Raw genomic sequence first — 22709 nt, 5'->3', positions numbered from 1 at the left:
GATTCAGGCATGATGAGGTAGGAAGTTTAAGTTCAAAAAGATGGGAACACAAAAATAGACCAAAAAGAAAACAGCATATGGGACGTAGTGGTCTCAGTTATGGTAGTAGTGTATGCCAAGCACTGTATGTAAAGTGAAAATGCAAGTCCTCTCCTCACCGCTGACAACCAATATTAGAAATGGCTTTTCTGGTTGTCTAGGGTTTGCACCTAAGCCAGGCAGAATCAACCACTCTAGTCAGGATAAGGGAATTACACATCTAAAATAACCCCTGATCACCCCCTTGGTAGCTTGGCACGAGCAGTCAGGCTTATCCCAGAGGCATTGTGTAAAGCATTTGCATCTAACAGTTATATAGTGAAAACACTACAAAAGAAAAACACACCAGTATATCCAATATTTATCTGTGTAAAAGAAGACCAAATATAATGTGAATCCACTATACAATTCTTAAAAATATCAATAAGCAAAAATAGACTTCAAATATAGTTCCTTATAGTTCCAAATATAGACGGCGGCTAACACGGAGTCATGAACAACAAATGCAAACAGTTCTGGCTGACAATGGCGTCGCGTGCCAGCTACAGTGTGAGAATTGCAGGGAGTCGGTGGCTTGATGATGGGCATCGAAGAGCCAGCGTCGGCAGGCATCAGTTTCAGAGGTCGGTGCAGGAGTTGTCAGGCCCTTGAAGTCACACGTGTTGCAGATCGAACTCCGTGCGGTTGAAGTCAGGAGCGCTGGTATTGATAGGCATCAGGGCTGTGGTGCGAGGTGCAGTTGTGCGGCATGCAGTGCCCTTAGGTCGCTGTGCAGGCAGCGGCTCTGTGGCGGTTGTCCAGCGGCAGGGCCGCTGTGCAAAGTGTTGTGGTGCTAGCAGATCAAAGTGCAGGCAGCAGTGTCATTGTTGCTGAAGCGCTGTCATTGGCTGATAAACTCAAGTCCATGGCACCGGCATCGGTGGGCCAAGGTTGTGGTGTGGGATGCGGCAGCAAGCCATGTAACTTACCAGCAGTACACTAAAAACACAGAGCAAGCAGTGGTGTTAGGTGAGGCGGTGTGAAGTGCGGTGCCCACAGGTCATGGTGCGAGCAGAGGCTCAGTGGCGCCGTTGGACGGTGAGTCGGTGAGACCAGGACACAGAGCATGCAGTTGCAACATTGAAGGCATGGGGTTGCTTTTTCTTCTGTTGCAGCACAAAACACACAGTTCTCGGGGCTGGTAGCAGATGAACTTTAAGTCTTTGGTTTGCCTAAGACTTCTTGAACAGGGGACAAGCTCTACCTCAAGCCCTTGAAGAAACTCAGACAAAGAAGTTGCAGAAAGTTCAGTCCAGTCCTTTCTCTGCCCAAGACTGAAGCTGACGCCGACTGCCAAGACAGACCGCTCCAAGGCATTCTGCCCTAAACTTATGAGATTTATGTGATTGAGAACCAGACCTTCGGGATAAATTCTGTCCTTGACCAAATCACAAACGCCCTGAGGAAGCCCCAGGCCGGATGGCCATGTAAAGGGACGAAACACGTGTTGGCTGTCACCGCTTGCTACTCACCTGAGAGGAAGTCTTATCTTCAAAAACTGCATATATAAAATATTGTATATGATCAATCGACTCTTGGAACCTTTTCATGATTGACCCATCATTTTCTCTCAATTTGTCCTGACATTCTCTTGGAACAAGACTGACGCAGCCACTGAAGGCCAACACAGCAAAGTGCACTTCAGATTAGTGGTTCCTCCACACAGCTTCTCCAGCTCTTCTTCTTGGCAGGATCCTTGATCCAAAGAGTTCTGAAGTCCTGGGGTCAGGGCCCCAATATTTATACCACACTTGCTCTTTGTGGCACGGGTCTCTGAGCCCAGTCTAAACCAGTTTACCCTCTCTGGCCCAGCTTCCCTATAGGAGGTAGAGACAGCATTGTGCAGAAGGGACACTGCCTATTCAGGTCCTAGTGAAAACTTCTCCTACCACTCTAAATTCAGATCAGGCCTATTCAGTCCAACCATATGTCACCCAGGAAAGACAGGACACACCTCAACCTCCAAAGTGACTGTCTGAACAGAATGCGCAACCCCAGCCCCTGTCCCTCCAAAGCCAGACAGTCAATACACAAGCCAGCAGAGGCACACTGGATGTTTAGGCAAGAAAATACCTACTTTCTAAAATTGGTATTTTCAAACCCAGAATGTAAAAATCACCTCCTCTAAAAGATGCATCTTAACATTCTGAGTTCAGGCATTTCAAATTGTGTTTCCCTATCTTGTTCACCTGGGAAGTTATGCTTATAAGATGTTAAAAGCAAACTCCCTATTCTATCCTATGGGGACAGATAGCCTCACAATAGTGAAAATCGAAATTGGCAGTATTTCACTGTCAGGACATGTCACACACATCAGGGCATGGCCCACCTTTCACACACACTGCACCCTGTTCACAGGGGTACCTTGGGTGTACATTAGGGGTGACTAACATGTAAGAAAAGGGAAGGTTAGGGCCAAGTAGGTGCACTCACCAGGTCGACATGGCAGTCCCTGACTGCACACAGGCACTGCAATGGCAGGCCTGAGACCTTGTTGCAAGGCTGTTTGTGTAGGTGGCACAATCAGTGCTGCAAGCCTACTAGCAACATTTGGTTTACAGGCCCTGGGCATGCACAGGGCACTGTACTAGGGACTTAAGAGTAAACCAACTAGACCAATAATGGAACATCAATCCATAACAACAATTTACAAAGGGAGCACTTGCACTTTGGCACTGAACAGCAGTGGCAAAGTGCCCAAAGCATCTAGACCAGCAAAATGAAGTCCAACACACAGCAAAAACACAGGAGGCAAATGCTAAAAGTACAGGGGAAACCTATGCCATTTATGCCAGGTCTAACACAAAGCAACTCATAACCTTGCAATAGTGAGAAAACAAAATACAGTCTTTCAATTCAATTCAATTTGCCTTTATTCGATCATAAACAATCATAAAAGACACATTAATACAATTTAATTAAGAAAGAGGATAACTTTTTTTAAAAAAAATATTAAAAACTTTCTCATAATAAAGTTCCATTGAAATTATAGACACATATCAAATTATAAAATAATTATAAATACATCCTTTCCTCTACACCAGATAAAATCCATGATAAAATAATTTTATCCATAGTTACACAAGATTTGGTTTGACACCTCATTCTTATAAGCAGATTAGATTAAAAGAGACTAAAAAACAGAAAAAACACAGTAACCCTCAATAAAATCAAGTTACATAGTACCATGCAGACTATTCCTTCTAAGTGCCCACGTCCAACTCCAAACTTTGGCCATGGCAATGACTATGACTTCACTGATATCAGTCTTTTAGATACGCAGAGCCGTTTGACAAGATCTTGTTCCTATTTTGACACAAACCGACTTGAGCCATTTACGACGAGGGCCCTTGTATGCAGGGCACACAAACAGAACATGCGGTAAGGTCTCTTCCTCACAGGGGCAAATATGACATTTTGTCTCATACTCAATCCCCCACCTTTTCGTAAAAGATTTTAGGGGGAGAGTGCCCACTCTAAATTGGTGATAGAGCTTCCTATCACCAGGGCTCGTAATGGTATCCCAATAGGCCTCTAGCCTGTATTCGATTTTATAGTCCATAAAGAGACCTGTTAGGGAAGCACCATTCACCAAGGAAAGAGACTTATGACAGACCATATCCCTATATAAGGCTTTGAAATGTGTTTTAGAGGGGAAAGAGTTCCATTCTGGGTCCTCCCATAAATGGTTGAGGCCCATACCCAATAGAGTAGCCTTAATCATTAGTAATCATGTGATTTTATTAGATTTGTTAACTTCTCTAATATACTTAACAGCTTGTGCATAAGGGGCTAACTCCGGGGTGGTTCATAGTTTGCGCCTGTCGGCAAGAGGTCTAAAACCCGCAGCCTCCTCAAAGGAAATACAACCCAGATCTAAAAGTAAGGGTCTGAGTGGTGTCGATTGAGGAAGGCCGGTCAGTGCCCTCAGAAACTTGTTCTGAGCTTGGACTAATGGAGCTAGATTTTCGAAGCCCCAGAGTTCCGCTCCATAAATTATTGAAGCTCTAACCTTCCCTTGATATATAGGTAGAACCGGAGCAACAGGTTTAGTTTGTGATAGCCGGTGTTCTTTTAAAAGGACCCCTGCTAATTGATTATGCCTTAATACTAACAGATCCCTCTGCGGCTTCCAATTCATCCTTTTGCCCATAGTGACGCCCAGGTATGTGAAAGAGTTGGTTTGTTCCAGGGGCGCGTTGTTCATTTCTACTCTAGCTTTCACTATCTTATATTTATGTAAGACCATGAACTTCGTCTTGTCAACATTTACTACAAGGTCATGGTCATTACAGAAAAGACTAAATCTATCAAGGGCTCTTTGCAGACCAACTTGTGTCTTAGATAAGATTAAAGTGTCATCTGCAAACATTAGGAGAGGGACCCTCGATCCAGCAAGAGTTGGAGCGTCCGTAGGATATTCAGTATAATATGGGATAACATTATTTATGAACAAAGAGAAAAGGGTAGGGGCAAGAACACACCCCTGCCGAACTCCCTTTTCCATGGAAAAACATTCAGTTACCTCACCCTGTTGACCCCATCGAACTTGGGCATAAGTAGATTCATGTTGTTTTATAATAAATGATAAGATCTGAGCAGGCATCCCTACTTTATTAAGACTGTCCCACAGCTTGTTGCGGGGGACGAAATCAAATGCAGATTTAAGATCTATAAATGCTGCATAGAGGGTCCCCCCTGCTAAGATCACTGTATTCCAGTATATTAACATGAATCTAAAGACTTGGTCGATAGTGCTAACATGGGAACTAAATCCTGCTTGATAGGTGGATAAAATTTCATTATCATCAATCCACCTATTTACTCTGCCTAGCACTAATCTAGACACCAGCTTTTGCATGGTGTCAATGAGACTTATGGGCCGATAATTAATTGGGCTGGGGCAATCCCCCATTTTATATATCGGGATAATTTCAGCCCCGCGCCAGGATTCCGGGATGGGGGCACCTCTGGCCAAACCATTCACAATAATTAAAATGTATTTGAGCCATCTCTCCCGGTCAGATTTAAATAAGTCCGCCGGGATGCAATCTGGGCCCGGGGCCCTACCTACAGCGACCCCATCAAGAGCGCGCTCAATTTCCGCTTGGGTAAATGTTAAAATGGACTCCGAGACTGCTCATTGGTACTGCCCAATACTTTTTGTAAGCGATGAAAATTGGGTCTGATAATGTGCAACCCAGGCTTCAGGGGGGACATTGTTAACTGGTACCAGACCGGCATTATCACTTCCCCACTTAATTAGTTGCCAGAATCGACACCAGTTTTTCCCATTACTAGCATCTAACAGATCCCTCCATCTATTTTCATCAAATGCCTTCTTTGCCCGTTGTTGGGTTGCCTTATATTCAGATCTTAGTTTCCTTACCTCCTGCATTTAATACAGTCTTTCACTATCAGGACATGTGAAACACACCAGGAAATGTCTTACCTTTCACATACACTGCAACCTGCCCAGTGGGGTACCCTGGGCCTACCTGAGGGGTGCTTTACATTTATGAAAAGGGAAGGTTTGGGCCTGGCAAGAGGGGGCACTTGTGTGAGATCAAAAAGGACTAGCCTATTTGTGAATTTACATAGACTCAAGACTGTAAGGCAGGGTACAAACCATTTTGTTTGTTCATGAAGCCCTCACCCACCAACCTAGTTGGTGGCATGTTTCATCATCGGGCCCACCCAGTGACACCGAGTGTGTCCCGGGTGTGCTTTGATGCCTGGATACAGCGGAGCAGGTATGTATCTGAGTGTGCAGTGTAGTGACGTGAAGGTGACGATTTAAAAGCTATGCAGGGATCCCAGTACCCGAGGGTAAATTATATTTTAATAACAGGGTCACTGCTAGCATTAAAAAAGGCTGTTGGATGTTATAGGAATGTTAATTAGGGTTTCCTACATCCAGGTGTGGTCTACATGTTTCAGCCAGGCCTTTATGATTAAAACTGGCTTTCCTCAGGACCAAAGTGTGTAGGTGCAAATTACTTAGATTTAAGTGATTGTGTAATTTAGAGAAATGTGTAGCAATCGCTAAGGTGCTTTACATGTGAGAGTGGGATTCCCTCTTAGAGCATTACTGGACATACAACAAGTATGACAGGACACACATACAGGGGAGAGTCTCAGTATGGTTACATATTCACAAGACAGATTGATTGCCGATATCTATTGTGCTGTGTAGACGATAAATAAGCGGCAAATGGTGTAGCCATATTGGTGGTATGGCTAAGGTGAGAGTTATCATATGTACACAAAGTTTTGTGGTGGGCTAAGCATCGTAAGCGCATCAACACACAAGAAAACGGTGGAAAGTGCATGAAAGGAATATTATCCTCACGTTGGCTTGTTGCCAAACATGCCCCATGGAGTAGTTTGGCAGAGGAATGAACCCTGGGAAGATAAAGGGTCCTTAGGGGGTTAGGGACCTGTGGAAAAAGAGCTTACCCGGCTTGTAGCTGAAGCGCTTGGTTTACTCACGATACTTTCGGTCAGTGTCTGCTTTGAGCCTCCAGTCGTCTCTGCGGCCTCCGTTGGGCTGTCCTCGGCTGTGTTTGTGCTTTAAATGCAGGCTGCATCATTCTGAACACCTGTGTGGGGAAGGACAGAGAAGACAGACTGTGCGAGGACACGCTGAGTCATGGCTGTACTGCACATGGGCGGGAGAGCAGTGTATCCTGTTGTGAGCATGCCCAGAAGAGTATCCTACTGCGAGCATGTCCATGTGCGGGGAAATAGTGTGCTCTGCTGTGAGCATGTGCGGTGCCGAATGTCGGCGCCTGCGCATTGGGATGGCTGGGTGAGCTGTACCCAGTGTACACAGATTAGTGTACAGTTGTAAAACAAAAGAGCGCTAACTGGAGATAGAGAGAACTTAAAGAGCACTGTGGGGTGCCAGGTGTGTTATAACTGGCCAATACAACAGGGGGACACTTGCCAGGTCAACATGGCAGGAAAAACTGTGCGCAGACACGGCAGTGGCATGTCTGAGACACCCCCCTAGTAGCATTTGATATACAGGCCCTGGGCACACATAGTGCACTATACTGGAGACTTAGTAGTAAATCAAATAAGCCAAACATGGAAACACCAATCCATAAACACAATTTACAGTAGGAGCAATTGCACTTTAACACTGAACAGCAGTGAGAAAATGAGCATAGGCACTAAACCAGGAAAAGGAAGTCCAGCATACCATTAAAAACAGGAGGCCACAAAGCAAAAAGACAGAGGAAACACTCCAAAAGATGCAAGGTCTAACAGCGATACTAGAACTATGCCCAGTAAGACCTCTGTAACTTCCAAATGGTTGACCAAAGGCTTCTCTATTTGTACATGAGTCAGACCCCACCTTGGTGAACCAGTATGCTTTGATCAAGTTTATTGTTAATTGTTTCAGTTTTCAGCCTTACTTATTTATTTTATTTTATTTATTTATACAATTTATAGAGCGCACAACTACCTGTGGGTGTCTCGGCACTGTAGACTGAGCCTGCGGGCAAAACAGGTGATTATTGGTTAAAGAGCCAGGTTTTTATTTGCTTCCTGAATGTAAGTAAGGAAGGGCTTGTCTTGATATGGGGCGGGAGACTGTTCCAAAGTTTGGTGGTAGCGACTAAGAAAGATCTGTCGCCCCAGGAGACTTTTTTTGTCCGCGGTACTGTCAGGAGGTTTGCCGTGGAGGAGCGTAAGCATCTTGAGGGAGTGTAGGGGCATAGTGATTTTTTTAAGAACTCAGGTCCGGTGGCATGAACTGCTTTGAAAGCAATCCAGAGGGCTTTAAACGTCACTCTTTTTCTGACGGGCCGACAGTGGAGCTGTCATACTATGTTAGAAATCGGTTTGAATTTGGGGGTGCCCGTCAGCAGTCTGGCTGCTGCGTTCTGCACCAGTTGCAGTTTGTTTAAAACTCTTTCCTGGGCATTGATAATAAAGGCCGTTGCAGTAGTCAATCCTGGACATGACTAGTGTACTGATAAGGATCTTAGCAGAAGTGGTGGGGAGGAAGGGAAGGAGTTTCTTTATCATTTTAATGATAACAAAGGATGCAGAGATGACTGCATTTGCGTGGTGCATAAATGACAGCTTATTGTCAACTTATTACAATGTTTAAAGCAATAAACTAGAAGGCACAAACAACTTTCTTCATAAATGAATAAACCATATACAGTACTATCGACTAAACAGCATGGTGGCATTAGGTAAATAGGCCTGGAAACCTATGCTCTCAGCTCTAGTAAAAACAATCATCTAGTACATCAGTGCAAACCCAGGTTGTATTAACGTGCATTTACAAGGGAGCGTTAGAGGAGAAGACAATTCAAGTAACCAATTTGAATATTAATATATAATACATTATACATCAAATCAATTAAAAAGACACCCCAATGGATTATCTGGTTAGCATAATACCTAGCGCGTTAACCAGCTCTCTCAGATGTGACCACGTAGCCCATAAATATAATGCAATGGAGTTAAGAACACACTCATCATAAGTTCTAGCACAGAGTATCAGTGCCGATTTGACAGATTCAACCCTGTAAAGTTTTAAAAGGGGAAGGAGCCACCGCCTACGAACGGAATTATATTTTGTGCAAAACAGGATAAAGTGAGGTAGGTTGCCCTTCCCTCCAAATTTACAGGCACAGTGATCAAGACCAGCAGCGCGCCTGTAGATTCTGGTCACATATTTCCTGGTCAGCATAATACCCAGTCTGAGTGTTACATACAGCGTTCATTTAAGCTCAGGGTATATCAAATCCAGATAAAATGTGCATGGAGGGCCATGATCATAGTTAAAATATTCAGCTAAAATAGACCCAGGCTTCAATGCAATACGCTTTCTCAACTGCTGATGTTCTTGGAATCGATCTTTAATCAGATCTGCAGTATCCTGGCGTACTCTGCAATCATGAGACCATGTGGACCCCATCTGCAGCTCATTCAAAACATTCTTTACCTGGTTAAGCCGTGTGCTACATCGACAGCCATCACTGGAGGTTGCCTCTTTCAAAAGTCTTAAATATATTGCTGCCTTTGGGTTTCTCAACAGCCTGACCCAATATAGCACTGGCCTGAGGACAGCCATCTCCAATATTGGGGTACCACTAAGCTCTGCATATAGTGCCAATAAAGGGGTGCCCTGCCCCAACCTCAGCAGTCCTTTTAGAAAGTTGTTCTCGGCCACTTGCAATGGGTGTAGGCTTGCATACCCTCAGAGCTCAGCCCCTTAGAGTGCTGCTGCCACTGCCTTTTGCTTATATAGTTGCAGGATCATACTAATATTTCGGACACCTGCCTTAAGTCTATGCGTAAAAGTCTGCCCCGGCCATTTGTCTCAAGAATGCCATTGGCTTCTGTATATGGTTATAGCAGGACTTTCTCAAGGACTTTCCCTGCCTCGTCCAGAAGGGAGATTGGATGATGGTCAGAGGAACTGCCACAATAGGCCTTCTTGTATATAGGTACGATAATGGCTGAACACCAGGAAGATGGTACAATGTTACCAGCAAAAGCTGAGTTAAATACCTTGGTAAGGACGCTAGCCCACAAGTGGGGCTCCCTGTGATAGATGTCAATTGACACAAGGTTGGGACTGGTGCCGTATGCTTCTACATGGCACACACTGTTCTTTTCACTTCCGGTACTAAGATGTCAATTGCACAAGGACACTTGTAGAGGTCCTCACACACTAGCAGGGGACCAGGAAAACCTTTGAGGTTGGCACTGTACAAGGCACTAAAATGATTAGCCCACACCGTTGGGCCAATATGATTTTCCAAGGTGTTCACTGCCTCCTTCTCCACTCATGTTAGAAGTTAACAAAAACGCTTGCTGTTTTTGATATAGAGATCTCCCTGAGTTCTGCCCATAATGTAATTTGAAGCAGCGATTTCTTGGCTTTTAAGAGATGTTTGTACTCACGCCGACGTTTTCGAAATAATGCTTCACTCTGAGGTTAACAGCGGCGCCATGTCAAGCATGTTAGACAAATCTTTTCATACGGAAGCCTTCTTTGTCTACCAGCTATACCATTTAATCAGTCTGCCGCCAGTAGAACTATCAATTTTGGGTTCAATAGGCTTGGACCACAGAACCTTCAACTTATCTACCATATCGCCATAGGCTGTTAAGATTTTTCCGCTATGATCGACTGGTGTATTTATAAGTATGTCTCCCTAATTGGCCACTATGCGTTCAATCATTGGAAGTTAGAGGATGTATTTCTTGCTACTCCTTCTTATTCTCCTCTTACTATTAGTTGAAGCGATCTCATGGCAGTAACTACCTTAGCTTAACTTGTTAATGTAAGCACACCACTTGGGACTCAGCTTCAGATAGAGAACCACAGGATCATGGCCAATCTCCACTCTTCTGATAACAGTCATCACACACTCATTCCCACCCCTCAGTATTAACTATGATACCAGTATGGTGGATACTGTGAATTTGGTACCAAGTAGTAAAGCTGAAAATCTGGCAGAGAGAGAGACTGTCCCTTTCATATGGCTTGTAATCATTGCCCAAGTCACTATGAAATAACCTCCAGCCAGGATTAACCTGCTACAAGTATCTCTCAACTGGTGGGAAATGAGTTAGGCCGCATTATAGGATCATTTGAGAAAATGTACAGAAATCCGGCGAGCACCAACATTTTCAGAAAATTGTCGGTCCAATAATCAATAAGGGTAATTTAACCCAACAATCCACAGAATTATTGAGTGATTCAACCACTACCCAAAACTTACTTCAGATAAGGAGGTCCAAGCTGCAACTCTATTAATCACCACCAAGTTAATGTTATCTTCTTTCCATAAATCCCAGATCTTACATATTTAGATCTTACATATTGCTGGGTACTGTCTGTTAGGGCACAAGCTCAGATCTGGTCCAGCTGATTGCCAGCCCCAACTGCTTGCTAAAAGCAACAGCATTGTCCACAATCGGTAGAAGATTCACTTTGAGGTCCCTGAAAAACAACAAGAAGTCATGAAAGTATTTGATTCCGTAGAATGCTCATTCTTACGTAGGCAGTGCGGTGGATGGGGGTGGAGGAGTTGTTTCTGATTTTGGTGAGACTACTATATTCCAAACCGGTAGTGCGAGTGCATACAAACCTACCTATGTCTGAATGGTTTCAATTCTACTGGGGTTCAGCCAGAAATGCTCACTGCCTCCTTTGCACATCACCCAAGTAGTTGAGCCACTGGTGTGTCTACTTCATGAGAAGCAGGGAGCACTTTAGAGGTGGCCTGAACCTGATATGCATGTATACAGGAAATATCTTGGGCCCGATTTACTAAAACAGTTGTACATAAGGATGCAGATTTCCTACTTTTTGTTATCATAAACGTTTCCAGAAGTACTTCTGAAAAGCTGTGCCAGGAGCAGGTTTTTACTGACATACTTCTGAGCAGTGGCATAACGTAAAATGACGTGGCTCCCTGCAGAATGTGAACAGGGCCCCCTGAGTATCCGATATCTCACAAATATTCAGTGGCCATGACCGGAATGGGGCCCCTCCGAAGGGGTTGGGTCCCTCTGACGTGTTAGGGGCCTCCCTGAACCACAAGGGCTGCAGGGGGCTGCGTTACACCCCTTCTGAGAAGGTCGTGTGACTTTTTGTAAAGGCTCCTTTTACCTCTATGCATAATTCTCTATGGTAGAAAATGCTGCACGGGGGAATAGATTCCTCTGTGCAAATGCACATTTTCTTTCCTTGGAGAAAGCCGTTGCCTTGCAAGTCTGTGGGTGATTCGTTCTGCTTCCCATATGGAAGGGAAGTTGCTTCGAAAATCCCCAACCATTTACAGCGAGGAAAGGGCTCAGGGAGGAGTTTGAGAAAGCCCGCAAATGTGCATTTTTTTTAGCATTCCCAAACTTCCAAAGCAAATCATGCCCTGGAATGGCTCCATCCCATCCCTGAGGGGGATTTACTAATGTGGATTTCTCCGCACTGGTTAAAGAGAAATCCAGAGTGATAACTGAAGGCCCGTCTGCAAAGGAATCCCTTTGTTGGATTCTTGGCAAACATAAAAAAGGTAAAGTTAGCTGTCAATTTACATTTATGTCTAAATTTGCATTTGTGAATAGGGCCAATAACTAGTATCGATACACTTGAAATGCACTACTGTAAGCAGATTATCTTGATTCTAAAGAATTGCAGTTATCAAGTTTATTTTAAGAATGCATTTCCAGCCGCTTGTGCCATTTGGTGTTTGAGACCATCATTGTGGAAACAGATACTCTGTGACTGGAAGGGAAGATGGCGGAATGTTTCCTCCTCTGAGACTGCCTCCTCCCACTCTCAACTGATGGCCGACACCAACGGCTCCCGCTCACCTCCGCTGTCGACCGGCTGAAGAACGCCACAGAGGAACGCTACAGAAATTAAGGGAAAGACGTATGGAAAGGGGCTGAAAAAGAGAATGGGCTCTCCGTTCTGCTAGTACCGCTTTTTCTGCCGCCCCCAGCTTCAGTCATTGGCCTCCATCGTTGATGTGTCGGGTAACGGAGATCAGCTGCGCGGTGCTTGGGGTCCGCGCATCGAGCTGGTTTGTGTTTGGAGCGTTACGAGTAACCCCGCCAATATTTTTTCCTCAACGGCTCTCTGGTGTTCTTAACAGATGTGGGCATAATCGTGAGGAGTGTTGTAGCTGTCATAGAAGTCTGGCTGGTAGTCGAGGAGGTGGACACCGGCACCTTTCAGCAGTGGCGCCCCCACGAGTATCCCGCCGAGGACGGGCGGGGTTCCCAGTGAAGACAGCAGTGGATCCACCCGGCCCAGCAGGAGGAGCAGACGTGGTCAGGTTAGATGACGTGAACTGTGGGGGTACGCCTGAAGCGGCTTGTGTTAATAATTGCGCACAGAGGGATGCTACAACTTCTAACCCCCAGTTGGGGAAGCCGATGCTAAAGTTGCTGCGCTCTGGCAAAGTATCGGCACTGTTACGCTCCTGTGGCTCGGACCCAGTAGCCCCTACTGATCAAATGGCGGATGTGTTAAACGCTGCAGTGAATGAGGGTTGGGATGGATTAGAGGAACTGACTAAAACACTTAATGCCCCCTCTGAGGAGAACACTAATGGCAGTAGTAATAATAATCCCATTCCTGATAAAGAAATTTCCACATTGGCTGATATGGTTTTGCAAATTCCACCTAATGAGGTATACAATGAGGAACATAATGAGGAACATAATCAATAATACACAGTATTACCTCTTTCTAATACAATCTGTGGAAACTTGTCTATTCTACCGGCATCGGTTAGGGCTGATTCCACCCAGCGGCAGTCTTGCTCTATGGTCGAGAGCCCCGGGACCCCACTTGATGGAGCCCCTATCCGGGTCAATTTAAGTGAAAACGCCGCCTCTGGAAAGGAGAAGGCCAGTATGTGCTCTTCTAGGGAGATGGGACCGACGTCTCATAGTGCTACTCTGGCTCCCCCGAGCCCTAATCAACAGCTAGATATTCAGGAGCCAGGTCACGATACTAACAATCGTACCCCAGAGAGCTGGAAGATCCAGAAGGGGAAAACTCATAAACAAGGCAGAACTGGGAAAGGCGGCAGAGGACGAGGGGGTACAAGTGGGGCCAGTACTAAGACTCATTTATCGGAGGCACTGGATCGGCTGAAAGGGGTAGCAATACTACTAAATCAAGCCTGGAGCTGAGTCCCCTTCGGAAATGGGTCTCTACAAAGGGAGAAGTTAGATCAATTGTTTCCAGGCTATCTAATTCAGGAATACCCACTCCCCTCATTTCCACATCTGCTACAACTGCTCCGACTCCGTATGATCAATTAGACTCTGCTCCAGGTGGCTTATCTTCTGATATATCCAAGCGTTTGCAGATTACGGATTCAGACGGTCCACCCTCTGATGGTGCGGCAGTAGCGGATAGTCCTCAGGATGGATCCCAGACTCTATCTCGGGAACTGGGACTTGAAGCTGAAACCGCAATAACAGCAGCTACTGGCCAGATTATGATCCCTGATTTTTTTTTGTCTACAAAGAGATCCATCAGGCTCAGGAGTTGCAGAGGCCACAGGGGTGGAGAGCTGTCCCGAAGGGTGTCCTCAGGACAAAACTCAGGATGATGAGCCATCTCTGTCCGGGATCATGCAGGCACTTAAGACTCAGAGATCAGAGGCCCAGCAACATTATCAACAAGTTAGGGCCGATAATCTTGAAATTAAAAAATCATTGGCTGAGGTTACCACTAAAGTATCCCATCTCATTGCAGAGGTCTCTGATCTCCAAGATAGGGTGGCTGCAGTAGAGGAGGATAATTCTCTCACTATGAAACAGGTTAGCATACATGAGTCACAGTTAGCCAGCGTCCAATCAAAGTTAGAAGATATTGAAAATCGTCAGAGGCGTACGAACCTGAGGATTTTTGGGATCCCGGAAGGTAGCGAAGGAGCTGATCCTCGGGCGTTCATTGCTGGCCTTCTACAAAAAGCGTTTCCAGACCTGGAGGACTGGGACATGGACACTCAAGTCCAAAGAGCACATAGGCTACCAATCTTTCTTTCTCGAGACACTCAATCTAAAAGAAATTTCGCTAGGCCTATATTGGTCTTTTTGGGTAACTCTTTGTTAAGACAGGCCATCTTCTTCAAGGCACGTCCTACAGCTCCTGTTAAAGCGGGTTCGTTTTCTATATTCGCACGTTCTGATCTTTCAAAACCCACTATGGAAAGGCGGTGGCTATTACGGCAACTTATGGACTCTTTCAAAACTGTATTCTCTCAGGTTACTTTACAGGAACCTGCCCGTTTGAAAGTTATCAAAGATGGTCATACTCATTTTTTTTTTAACGAGCAGGATGCAAAAAAAGCTCTTTATAAATGGCAACCCGCAGCAAAGGACTGATTCACGTCTGTAGTTGTTGTTGTTGCTGCCCTTCTTTGACGATGTGCCTTGGCTTTTGGCAAGTTCCCCTTCTTTCTTCCCCTTCCTTTTATTTTTTCTTTTCCTTATATTTTCTTTGATGTTTCTCTGATCTTTGACTTTTTGATTTCTGATCATCGTATTATGTCACTGTTATAGTTGATGGTCTGAGAGTTCTTCTGTGGGTAAATACTTTGTATTTGGCGGGGGGTCAGTGGGGGTCAGTGAGAGTGGTAGGCCTCAGGGGGAGGGTGGGGGAGAGGTGTTCTCTTTTTTGCTGTCACTTAGGACAGCTAAGTAAGGGTTGATTCCCATCCATGGATACTGGGTGGAGGTCAACAGTGGGAGGGGTGGGAAGAGTCAGTGGTTTTGGGGGGGTGAAGTGGGGGTTAAAGGGTCACGGTACACTGGGTAAAGTAATAAAAATGTTGTTGCAAATTTCCTATGTCAGTTTATATACAGATGGATTTAGTAACCGCAGAATCAAGATGAATTCATTTTATGTCAAGTAGTAAATTTAAAATTATGAGTTGGAATGTCTGTGGACTGAACCAAGCTAATAAAAGACGACTTGTCGCGGAAGAGTTGAAGGTTTTTAAACCAGATATAATCGGCCTTATGGAAACTCATGTGGCTTTTAAAGATAGGAGTTATTTGAAACAGCTAGGCTATGATTTAATTATATGTACATCACAGGTAGTGTCTATTCGGGGGGTAGCACTGTTGAAAGCTAAGCGCTCGGTGGTTAAAATCTTACGTACTATGGCTGATTCTAAGGGGAGATGGGTGATAGCTCAGATCTCTGTGCTCAATCGTAATATGACAATTTGCACAATTTATGGCCCGAATAATGATTCCCCCGATATTTTTAATTATCTCAGCTCGGAATTGTTAGGTTGGTCCGGGGACCTTATAGTGATGGGCGATTTAAATTGTATATTGGATAAGAAAATCAATACTACAAATGTTAAAGTTAGAAGTAGAATGACTCGGGTGAGGGCAGCAATTCAAGATTTTCTCTATGTACATCAATTGGAGGATGCTTGGAGAGTGCTATATCCCGCACAGCCAGGTTTTACTTATTTTTCTCATCCGCATAAACACTATTCCCGGTTAGATATGATTTTTGTAAAATACAATTTATTGGAGAATTCTAATATGGTGGTATGCCCTAAGATCACCTCGGATCAGCTATTGGTAGCGACGAGGGTATTCAATCTAGAGATTTTTCATTTCCAAAGCACCTTCTAAATAATTCAGATTATATTACATTTATGCAAGAAGTCATTAAGGAATATTTAGCTAACAATCTATATTCTACATCTTTGGCATTGGTGTGGGATTGCTTGAAGGCATATGTAAGGGGGGTCACACTTCAATATATAGTTTTAAAAAAACGGTTTTATTTCAATCAATTGGATAGCGAGCACAGGAAATATATGGAGCTAGAACAGCAACATGCCCAATCCATTGTTTTAAAAGATGCTGAGGAACATCGAATATATCTACAGGTTATTGATATAAGAGCAAAGCTTGGCAGACGGCTTAAAGACAAAGTGGCTATTAATTTTGTTAGGTATAGAACTCGGCAGTATGAGTATGGCGAATGGGTTGGACCAGTATTGGCTCATCAGTTAGCAGACCAAAACGCTAAGGTTTATATAAAAAAACTTATTGGGGTAAATGGTAATGCTTTCTCAAAACCGCAGGAGATTGTGGAGCAGTTTCGGTTATTCTATACTAATCTGTATAGAGAAACGATTGGTTTTAATATACAGTTAGCTACTACTTATATACAAGAGAGTGATATGCCTCTATTGGATTCGTCCCAGATCTCAAGTTTGGATAGAAATGCTGATCTAGCAGAGCTTAATTCTGCAATTGGGGCGCTACCTACGGGAAAAGCAGTTGGAGAAGATACTTTACCACTTGAATTTTATAAAACATTTAGGGATCTTTTAGCTCCAATTCTGCTAGAATTGACCAATGAGATACTTACGGGTGGTGACTCTCCTCCCTCTTGGAATAAAACTAATATTGTTGTCTTTCCTAAAAAAAATAAGCCATCTGACGATCTCGGTTCATATAGACTGATATCTTTAATTAATTCAGATGCCAAGATTTTTTCTAAACTTTTGGCATCCCGCTTAGCTCCTCTGATGCATCATTTAGTGTCTGAGGAACAACATGGTTTTATTCCTGGTAGGGATACTGCAGCACATATCAATACTGCTATAGCCGCATTTGATGTTGCAAATCAGCGTGATCAGCAGATTGGGATGATTATGTTGGATGCCGAGAAGGCCTTCGACCGGGTGGCCTGGGGCTCCTTGTGGTGCACGATGTGCTCTTTCGGTCTCGGTCGGAGGTTTGTCTCGGCTGTACAGAGACTTTACTGTAAACCCACCGCTACGATTAAGTACAGTGGTTTTGTTTCGTCTGTTTTCAGTATATCTCGCGGTACACGGCAAGGATGTCCACTCTCTCCTTTATTATTTGCACTGTATATTGAGCCTTTTATCAAACATTTACTCCACAATATGTCTATATCACCAGTTTTCTTTAATGGTATCTCTTTGAAAGTCACCGTGTATGCGGATGATATTGCTGTCTTTTCCACAAGGCCAGTAGAAACCATCGTAGTACTAACTCAAGAAGCGCAGCCTATTCTTAATTTTACACCGATATCAGCCCCACCTTCATTAGGTATTATAGCTTCGGCTATGTATCTGGGGGTACGCCTTAGCGCGTGTATTGATGATATATTTGACTTAAACTATATACCACTTTTGAAAAAGGTCACTAATGATTTGCGTAGGTGGCATAGGCTTCCGTTGACTATTATCGGGAGGTGTAATATAGTTAAGATGAATATACTGCCCAAATTTCTTTATTTTTTTCGCGCCATTCCCTTAAGAATTCCAGTGTCCTTTTTTAAGCGTTTAGACACTGTCGTCGGAAGCTTTATTTGGAGCTTTCGGAGAGCAAGAAGGGCGCTCAGATACATTAAGTTGTCTTTTAAGCAGGGAGGCTTTAAACTACCAGATTTCAGAATTTACTTCTGGGCTGCCTTTGTCCGCCGAATTCAGTCCTTAATTATGGGATCTGAGGTAAGGAAACCCTGGCTCTCGTACCTGTTGACACATGGTTTAAATACCGGTTTCTTACTACATTCTATGTCACATCCAAACTATTACAAAAGAGTCCGATTTAAGACTATTCGACATATTTACCAAATTTGGCAAGATATTTGTAAAAGGTTTAATCTTCCAGATTGGCATGAATTCATCTATCTTTGAGGTAATCCGAAGTTTCCTGATATTTTCTCGGACTCAGTCACTCAAACCTGGCAAAAACAGGGAATTAAAATGTTGGGGCAGCTCTATGATAGACATGGCTTTAAGTCTTTTCAGGCATTATTAACGGAGTATGGGCTTACTTATAATTTATTTTTTTAATATTTACAAATTAGGAATTATTTTATGCAAGGGAAAGGATTGTTTGCTCTCTCCCCAACAACAGAAGTCCTTTGGATAATCTACAAGAATGGCAGCCGCGGCCTTATAGGGAGAGCTTATTCTTGCTTTATAGAGGTACTCGATGATGATATGTTACAGGCTACAGCTAAATTGAATACTATGTTTGGTATAGAGGTGACTCCCCAGGAGGTTTCAGATTCACTCGTCAGAATTGGCTCTTCTGTCACGTCAATCAATTTAAAACTACAACAGCATCGTATTTTATTTATGCTGTACCATACTCCAAAAGTGATTTCTAAATGGGCTGCCACAAGCAATTCTACTAAATCCTATTGCCCCAAGTGCAATGAATTCGCTGCAGATTTACGTCATATGTTTGTTACATGCCCCAAGCTTGATGATTTTTGGTGTAGGGTGGTTCAGGAGCTGAGTAAGTTAACCGGTAAAACTACGGTTTTATCAGAGAAGGAAATTTTATTAGGGCTATTACTTGATACCGGCAATGTTTCAAACTCCTTTGTGTCAATCTTTATGGCATGTGTCCGTTTGACTATTGCCAGGGTATGGATAGAAAAAGCTAGTCCTACTATTACAGAATTTTGGTTGTTATTGAGGGGGGTCTACGAAATGGAATTGGCACTGGCAAAAGCAAGGGGATTGAGATCTATGGTTAAATTTGGAAGGCTCTGGTCCAGTCTTCAGTGGGATTAAAAGTATTTCTGTTGAAACTTGATATGGTATGGGAAAACATTTTTTATGACATTTGTATATGTGTCTAGTGCTTATATCCATCTGTATTTATTTACTGTAACTGTATTCAATGTAACTGAAAAATGATCTGTTTTTTGTTGTTTTTGGAAGACAAAACGATATGCATTTTCTTTTTTGTGACAGTGACCAAAAAAATAAAATATGAAATAAAAAAAATAAAAAATAAATGCACTACTGTAAGCAGATTATCTTGATTCTAAAGAATTGCAGTTATCAAGTTTATTTTAAGAATGCATTACCAGCCGCTTGTGCCAACATGAATTCAATTTCTAGAAAAGGTTCTTTGCTCAGCACTACTTGCCATTTTGTAGAGCGTTTTCCTGCAGGTAGCTCTAGTATGATGCTGTCACATGCCAGTGATTTTTTTTGTTCCTGCTCTATAATTACTGTTGTTGTTACTGGCTAGATTTATAGCTGCAAGGAGCTCATATTTACCTGCGGTGTTTATGAATAATTTTGCAGGGAATTAAGTGGGTCTGGAGCCGGATAATTCCTGTGGGAGGAAGATAGTCAGTGTGCATCTTATAGCAAGAGAGTGTATGATTTTAATGTAGCAATACATGCATATCTCCTGAGCAACCATAGACTCCAGTGCTCCGCTTTTAATAGAAATGTGGTGATTTGTGATGTCAACTACTTCAATACATTCCACAACCTTGAGCCCCACCAAAATACCCTTGCACGTGAAAGGTGATATTGATATGGTCTGCTTCCTGATTACCGTAAATTGAATAAGCAGCGGATTATAACATTCCCGGTCAGGTCGTAAGGCTAGACTTTTTACTGTTTTAGACTTTGGGCAAATGCTTCACTTTTTTGGATGCACCAGTGGGGCAGTGTGCCTGCCCATATTTACAAGGCCACGTAAAGCCACACTGCATGACTTTTCATGGCCTTGTAAATATTTGCCCCTTTCACGCATTACTCTGCGTGAAAGGGGTGTTCCTTGGTTTTGCTGTGGGTGTTCCCATGCAACATCCATGGAGCCAGACACATTCCCAGATTTACAAAGTTTTGTAAAGGTGGGAATGCGTCAGTATCCTACACCTGCCGGTGTACAAGTGGCACAATGAGGAGAAATACTCTTATTTCTCCCGTTTTTTTTCCTCTTTTAAGTCAAGACAGTTCCTGCACTGTAAGTCTTATATCCACCTGAGCTTTGTCCTCTGACCCTCTTCCTGGTTCTACAAAGCTATCACCATGAGCTTTCACAGCAGATCTCAAATCTTACAGCGACAGCATCTTGAATTCACACGATTACGGAAATGACCATATTGATAACTTGCATCATCATAACAAGTAAGTAATAAAGCACTCATTTCCAACTCCATCCGCTGTGCCATCATCAGAAGTGAGTTCACCAGTAGCTATTTCCTTGATCTAATCATTTGCCTCGACATTCAATGTGGAAATGCATAGGGATGTATCTATCAAACTGTCCGTTCAAACTAACCTCCTTGCCAACTGTAGAAGCATTAATCAATCAAAAATATGTTTTTATAAAAAGACATAGGGGAAATAAAGAAAATACAGTATACAGTAGTACCAGATGTGAGGAATCCAGGTCAGAGGACCCCATGGCATATAAGGGGTACTAGGCCACCCATTGTAACAACTAGGGTCTTTCACCTCTGGTGTCCTGAAGCTTCCATACTGCAAAACCGCCACCTGAGAACCAAATACCCTTTAGCACTTAACTCTCAGAGTAGAGAGGGAGAGCGGTCCAAGACCTACTCACGGGATGTACTGTTATGTTATGTTATAGTGTTTTTGTATAGCGCCTATCACCGCCGGTCTCTAAGCACTCACAGAGAAAAGGAACATAACCTGCTGTCTCCTAGATCACTCCGCCGTCCGCCCCAGTTAGGGTGAAGATGTTGACTTTTTAAACAGATGAGTCTTCAAGTTATTCCTGAAGGACAGTAGCTGCGAGTCTTCCTTCAGGCTGGCCGGTAGCTCATTCCACAATTGCGGGAGAAGTACGGAAAGAGCCCTGCCCCCTTTAGATTTTAACTTAAGGTTCTGCCTGGAATGCACTTCCTCAGGCGCTGTTTAATGTATTCTGGGGCTTTGCCGAAAATTGCCTTGTGAGCCATGCGAAGACACTTAAACTGCACTCTAAACTTAACAGGCAGCCAGTGCAGCATCCGGAGAAGTGGGGTTGCATGCGAGTTCCTAGGTAGGGAATAGATCAGCCTGGCTGCATCGTTCTGCACCACCTGCAGTTTCCTCAACAACTTCTGCGGCAGGCCAAGATATAAATCATTTCCATAATCTAGCCTCGAGATGACTGTGGCGGACACGATGGACTGGAGAGTGGGGGCTGATAGAATAGGTGCTAACTTACGCAGTTGCCTCAGCACCCCCGTGCAACACCCCACCACCGCCGAGACTTGAGGGGCCATGGAAAGGTCTACATCAACCTTTAGCCCCAGGCTTTTGACCACCCTACCAGGAATAGGTGTTGTACCTAGTTCTGGGGGCCAGAACAGATTGCACCAGGGATTGATTCGGTTTGTGATGACCAGCACCTCCGTTTTTTCAGCGTTCACTTTCAGAAGGTTATTGGTCATCCAATTTACAGTGAATCGGAGCAAATTCCTTACCGATTCCTGTGCTTCCCTTGTATCTTCCAGCTGGACCAATAGCTGGGTATCGTCAGCATAGTTAAAAGTTTGACAATTCCTATGCATTAACTCCTCCACCAAGGGTTGTAGGTAAATGTTAAAGAGCAAGGGAGAGAGTGCGGACCCCTGGGGTACGCCCCAGGTCACATCACTTGCCTCAGATAACTGGTCTCTCAGCTACACCCTCTGGGTTCGACCCGTTAGGAAAGATTCAAGCCACTTGAGCACTTGTCCTGTTATTCCCAGCTTTGCGATACGGTCCAGCAAGATGGTATGGCTGACCGTATCGAATGCCGCTGACAAGTCCAATAGAAACAGGGCACAAGGCTATTTATTGTCCGCCCTGATTCTCAGCTCATCAGTGACAGTGGCCATTACTAGTTCTGTGCTGTGTTGGGGCCGAAAGCCCGCCTGCCTGGCATGGAGTAAACCATGTTCCTCCAGGTAGCTAGCCAGTGTGTTCAGAACATGTTTTTCCAGGATTTTGCCCAGAAATGCCAGTTGCGAGATAGGCCTATAGTTCTTTAAAGCCTTGGTGTCTGCTCCTGCTTTCTTTAAGAGTGGAGAAACCCTAGCTTCCTTCAGCTGGATTGGGAGATAGCCCGCCTCTAATGAATCGTTCAGTAGGCTCAACAGATGTGTTTGAATACCAGGCAGGGCCATTTGAAAGATTCTCGGGGGGCATGGATCTGTGGTGGAGCCTGACTTGACTTGGCCGACAAGCTCAGCCAAGCTCTCCTCGTCAATACATGGGAAACTGTTCAACGTCCCTATCGTCTCCTGACTAGCAGGGCAAGATGACAGCAGAGGTTCAGCTGGGATCTCCGTGATGTCCCTAATAATGATC

The sequence above is a fragment of the Triturus cristatus genome, chromosome 8 (assembly GCF_964204655.1).
Source record: "Triturus cristatus chromosome 8, aTriCri1.1, whole genome shotgun sequence".
Lineage (NCBI taxonomy): Eukaryota > Metazoa > Chordata > Amphibia > Caudata > Salamandridae > Triturus > Triturus cristatus.
This window is presented reverse-complemented; position numbering follows the sequence as displayed.